Consider the following 6,141-nt stretch of genomic DNA (forward strand, 5'->3'; position numbering starts at 1 on the left):
GTGAAAAAAAAAAAAAAAAAAAAAAAGAAAAAAAAAAAGAAAAGTTGTTGTGCAATACTGAATTCAGACATGTACCACAAGTTAATGGTAGACTAACACTGAGGGGGGGTGGGGTCTAGGCATTGTGCTTTTGTCAGCATACTCTTGAGCTTTTAAGTCTACTATGTCTGAACTGTGGTTTCTCGTTTATCCTTTTTTTTCTTTAGTTGGACTGTAATGTATGGTCTGTCAACCTGTGAATCTTTTAAAGTATGATTCAGGTATTGTTGTATTCTTTACTGTGTAATAAAAATGTTAAAAATCTGTATTCCTACCTTCTCCACGGAACTTCATTCCTGACGTTCCCTCTGTGACTGGTCCTGTGTGAGTCACTAGCCCCAGTGCAGGAAAACACCACGTGAAACGCTGCCACGGATCACGGGATCATGTAATCTCATTTTTTCACGCTTCTGGATGAAACTTTGGTGTCAGGTTGTTGAAGGGATCTCTGTTGAGTTGCAGAACCAGCTAACTCAGATTTGTTTCTTGTTTGTGGCTGGGGGAAACCTCGTAAGAAACACCCCAAAATGCTGATACTGCAGAACTTGCATCAGAGAGGTGCTTTGCTTTCGGAGTCAAACTAATGCCTCGTTCCATGGGTGTCATAAGCCGTGTCTGATTTAATGGTTCCTCTGCACTTCAGCTTTCGCACAGAATTATCCGAGCCATCTATTTCTATTTTTAACTTCATGGGAATGCTCATTAGGAAAGGGAAGCACCTTCCCAGAGGTGTGCACTGAGCAGTAACTTTCACAGCCTTAGTCCCGTGTAGTTCCCAAGGGTTTTCTGGCACATGCAGGGCTTAATTACCCATGCTGTCTCCAGAAGTAAATCCATCTATGGCGTGATTGTTACAGAAATGAAGGCTGCCCCAGCAGGAGGAGAATACCATCATCGCGATTCCCATTTGTATCCAGCATTTGGTCCTTGCTCGGTGTGCTCCCAGGAACTTCCTGCAAGTGCATGGCCATCGCTGATCGTGTTCAAACATCGGCATTTTGCCAGCGTAAACCATCCTCCCTCGACGCGTGCGGTTCTCTTCCTTCTTCTTGTAGACGCACAGTGTTTTTTAAGACATTAAATAATGGCCTTGGTCTCAAGGATTTGAATGGGGATTTGATAATGGAATTAACATTGCTTTCCACCCCCCAAAAGAGGAAAGGAAGTGCATGCATTACAGATCCTATTTGATGTATTGATGCTTATTAGAAGGATCTTATTTCAGTTTGGGTTTGCAGCAGAATTGTAGCTATAACCAAATGTCCCCAAGACTGTGATGCAGAGCATCAGCTCTTCACCTTGTTAAGCAAAGAGAAGAGGTAGTTTTTATTCTTTTTGCAAGTTGGCTTAAGGTAAAGAGGAGGCATAGTGGCATAAATAAAGGCATCATGAAGACACGTGAAATGAGTTTTTATTTTTGTTAATCTCAGAACTCCAGCACTGAGCCAAGCCCTCTTTTAAGGCTCTTACCTGCCTTCTAGTAATTTGATTTGTTTATCTTCTCATCAGTACAATCTGTACTCTTGAGCATTTTGGTGGTTGGAGAGTTTCTGTAAGAGCCGTTCTCGAGAAAGCCCCATGTTTGTGAACAGCCGCGCTGAAATCAGGAGCTCTCCTGAGTCTCGGCAGGGGTCGTGGCCTCAGCTCTGGAAGGGGCCATTGCCAAGTGAGAGCTGATTTTTGACCCTTCCAGTTATACTGCCATTAAATGACATTTAGTGTGGAAAGGGAATTTGAGGAAAGAATTGTCAGTTTTCAAACCCCATGCTTCAGAGAGTGGGAAGTGCTGTCAGCCCATGCTGCGCACTGGGAAATGTTAACTGTGAAGATTGAGAGGTTCTGCCCTCAGATTGACTTGGTTTTTTTTTTTTTTGCTTTATACTGCAGTGCCTGACGTTGTAAGCTGTGGGGCAGGCAAGGTGTAGGGTCTTTACCATATTTACTCATTTCTTTTCCCAAGCCATAGACCGAAAGTGCCTGATCCTGTGCTAGCCGAGCAAATTGAGGGTGCAGCGTCAGCTGCTCGCAACTCTGCTTTTCTCTTCTCTGGCTGAGTGGGAGATGCATCAGCCAAAACCGGGGTGCTTTGCTTCTTATTTTGGCTTCTTCAGAGAACTGTTGGAAAATTTAAAATGACTTCTGGAAAGGAAGGAAACTTGGAGAGATTTGAGTCAGGAGATCACCTATTTGCTGCCTTATCTCCCCTTTTCCGAGAGGTACCCAGCAGGGCTAGGGAGCACTTGCTAACTGTCCAAAGAGCTGAACGGGAAACTCAAGCTTTGAGTTTTGCCCACCTTGCTGCAGCTGCTTTCCTCTTCCAGTAGCTCCCGTATGTTTCTCCATCGGGTATTCCAGCTCTCAGATTGTTGATTCATGGATTGTATGTATGATTTGGAGCTGAATTTTCTCATATGTATTGGGCACAGCCGTAGGAACAAACAGCAACAACTGAATCACTGGGTTTTCCTTTACGTGGCTACAATCTCAGCAAGTGAGGTCAGCACTGCTGCTGAGCTCCAGAAGAGACACAGAGCGCTCTCTCCCACGGCACCAGCCACAGCCCTCGTTCCTGCCATTCAGTGGCCATCCAAGGCAGAGAGAGGCCATGCCTAAGTGGGTCACCATCCACCATGCATTTTGCTGCTCCCCTTGTACAGCCAAAGCAATGCTGTAGGGTGTGAGACAGGTCCAACTGAGCATCGATCCCATTCTGCTCCTGCTCTCAAAAGGGTTTTCCCTCCACCCCCTTCCTATATCTGCTTTTCCCCAGCCTGGTTCACAGGACCTCATCGTCTGTCCGAGCTCTCCTCTGCTGACACGCACAGAGCGGGGGAGGCAGCACGTCTGCCCTGGTGGCTTCATTTCATGTCCTCACTAAGCAACTAGGTAAGGACTTTCTATTTCTGCATACCCCTTGCCATGCTGTGCCTGTTTTATGCCTCCCCCAGCCCCCTGCACCACGAGGTCTGGGTGGCTGGAAGGGATAACCAAGGTGCTGCATGTCTTAGGTGGGCCTGAACCAGGCTGGGCTACGTCGGACTGGGTGAGAGGAGACCTGTGTTTTTTTCCTGGTTGTTTCTGCCCCTGTTTTGCCCTGCAGGTCTGAGCGCTGTACTGCCACTTTTCCATCCATAAAATGGAGTTAACAGCGCTTCCACCTCTGCAAAAGCATGCTGAGGCCGTCAGAGGAAAGCGCAACGCACAAGGTAAGTATTTATTCTAACAGCAAGACACCTATCTTGGGGGCACTCGAAGAAAAAGAGGCTAGATAGAGCCGAGGAATGTAAACACGCTGGCTTTGAAGGCTAAGGCCATCTTGTTCAGTCTAGATCAAACACCAGCTTCCAGGCATGGGCGCGAGCCCAAGAGTACACAAAGTGCATGCACAGTTCAGTGAGCACGCTGGCGTCCCTGGGCTGCACCGGGCAGACGCTAATGACAAAGAAGGAATTAAACACCAGAGTGCAGTGACAGTTACGTTCCCTTAGAAATCATTAAACCCAAAGGCAAGTTGTTTTATAAAGGAAACACCCTCTGTAAAGTGCAGGAGATGAGAAATGACAAGGAATTGGCTCCCAACCATACTATGCACTCGGAAAAAAAATCAGCAGATGTAGGCTTGTGCAATTTTCTAGCATGCAATTTGTTTTTACATTACGTACAGCTTGATGTAAAATGCACTGAGACCCCATCGCCCAGCTCTTGATTTAGACAGGCGGACAACACAGCTGCGTCAAGGCGGTTACTACTTCTCTCTCCCTCGTGCAGAGCTGGCTTCTCTCAGGGGCAGGCGGTGTGTGTAACAAGAAAGAATACTGAGACCGCGTGTCACCACTGCCCACAGCTGCTCGGAGCCCAACAGCCTCTCCAGTGCCACAGCCAACCCAGAAACAGGGGCTGTGAATAGCACGTGCGTTCAAGCTGCACCATAAAGATGCTATTTTCCCTTCTTTTCACTCTGATAAGAACCACACGTGCTCCAAAGAAGCCTGGGTCCCTCCTCTCTTCTCCACGCCCAAGTAGGCAACAAGACGAGGAGCCGTACGGGCTTCTGTGTCCTGCAACGCTGCTGTGGCAGCAGATAAATCTGGCTTTTGTAGGACACTTGTAAAAAAATCTGCTTGCATCTTTTTATCTTTGTATCATACAAGGGCCAAATGGATGCTTTGAGCCTTTTTTTTGTTTTTTTTAGTGTTTTTATTTCTAAATGGGAGAAAACCACAAGAAAGACTGAGATTAAAGTTGCCCCTTCCGCATGCACGTTTGTCCGTACTGAGACAGCGCTGGTTACCCTTTAGCGCTAAATGTCTGCCCCCCATCTGCAGTTTGCATAGCCACATTCACAATACCCATCCCCACAGCAGCCCTTTATGTCCAGCCTTAAAGCTGTTTACATTCGATGCTTTAAGGTCCTCTAGAACTTTCTCACTTTTTATGTTTCTTTTTTTAAAAAAACTAATGTAAAAAACATTTCCTGAAGCCTGACGTCAATTGTGGTTGGTGGACTTTGTTTATTCATGTCAGTTAACGGGCTAAACGGAGGTCTACTCCACTTTTACAAGCAATTTTAATCCCTTCGAATGAATAACAAGAAGAAAAAGATGGGTTGACAGAGGCAGTTAGCAGAGATCATACTTACACATGTTTGTTTTCAGTAATTAGTCACAGTGTTAATAGAAACATCCACTTTAAGCAAAGACTGCTGATTTGCACAAACAGAGGGCCATATGCTCTGGTGGGTGTGGAAGGGGGTTGATAAATCTAAAAACTTTTCAGGAATTCTTATATGTGAAAACTTGCTATTATATTTATTCATTTATTTATCCAGTGTAATTATTTTCACGTCAGTTAGGTTTTGCAATATTTTCCGCTTGAAAATGTCAGAATAAAAACACAAGGCTCTGTGATCACCTTCTCTCGCTCGCTCTTTCTCACACATGCAGAGAACAAGAGAGTTTTTAAGTGGCTGTCTGTTGCTAAGGGCTTACATATGGATAGCATATGAATATGAACTTGGCTGTAGGTGTTTTAACAATGTAATTTAGAGTATGTTGCCTTTTTTACTTTTCCAATAGTACCAGACAGGGTTTGCCGCTGGACTATGAAAGCAACTGCTGCCTTTTACAAAGATTTATTATTTTTTAGTGATATGATAGACTAATATTAGTTCCAAAGGGGGAGATAGGCTGAGTTGTTAACATATCCCTTTGATTCGAGCCTATTCTGTTCCTGTCAAGCGTAATGGGGAAACTTCCTATATGTTATGAAATGCTATTCAATTGCACCTCTTTCCAGCCTCTTTTCCTTCTTCCTTTTTTTTTTTTAAATAACAAAACTAATAATTGTTTTAACTTCAAACGGAAGCCTTTCTGCTTTGACAAAATCATAACTTCGCTTTCATAAGGAGCTTGTGATCAGTATAGGTTTTCAAGAGAAAGGATGCTGTTTGAATGTGTGTATTGGCTTTTATTCATTATTGTGTTTTTAAGCATGTTTATAATTTACTCAGCATGGTGCTTTTGACTTTGCTCGTGTGAAATATTAGATATCTTGCAATTCATCCTCTTGTAAAAGGCCCAGATGCTCCAAGCAGTAAGTAGGACACCCGAACCAGAAGCCCCAGTCCCCGAATGCGTTCCTGATTACCTGTGGGGAGGTGCCCATAGGGACAAGCATTTTCCTCCTCTGTGGTTCCTCTGCAGCTGGTTTCCTGCCACCCATCCTCAGTGGGGCTGGATGTTTACTATGTAATTTGTTCATTTCTAAGTCACAACGGTCAAGTTACAAAGCAATTTGCCGCTGCATCTACTGCCTAATGCAAAATGTTAACTCTCAGTTTTATTTACAAGAATACTTTAGAGAAGAGAAACAAGTACATATCCATTTGCAGATCTTTTAGAGTGACAGAAATTAATGCACCATTTGTATAACTGAAAAACCCAAGCCCAAAACATCCAGGCACACACATAGATACAAAGACTATGACAGAAACAGTTCTGAGGTGTTGCACATCTGAGGCATCCTAGACTGCTTGCCAGTGGCCTTTTTAGTCATCCATGTTGTCTGTACTACTGCTATGATTTGTCCCACAAGCTGCAGATT

The sequence above is a fragment of the Eurypyga helias genome, unplaced genomic scaffold (assembly GCF_000690775.1).
Source record: "Eurypyga helias isolate BGI_N326 unplaced genomic scaffold, ASM69077v1 scaffold172, whole genome shotgun sequence".
Lineage (NCBI taxonomy): Eukaryota > Metazoa > Chordata > Aves > Eurypygiformes > Eurypygidae > Eurypyga > Eurypyga helias.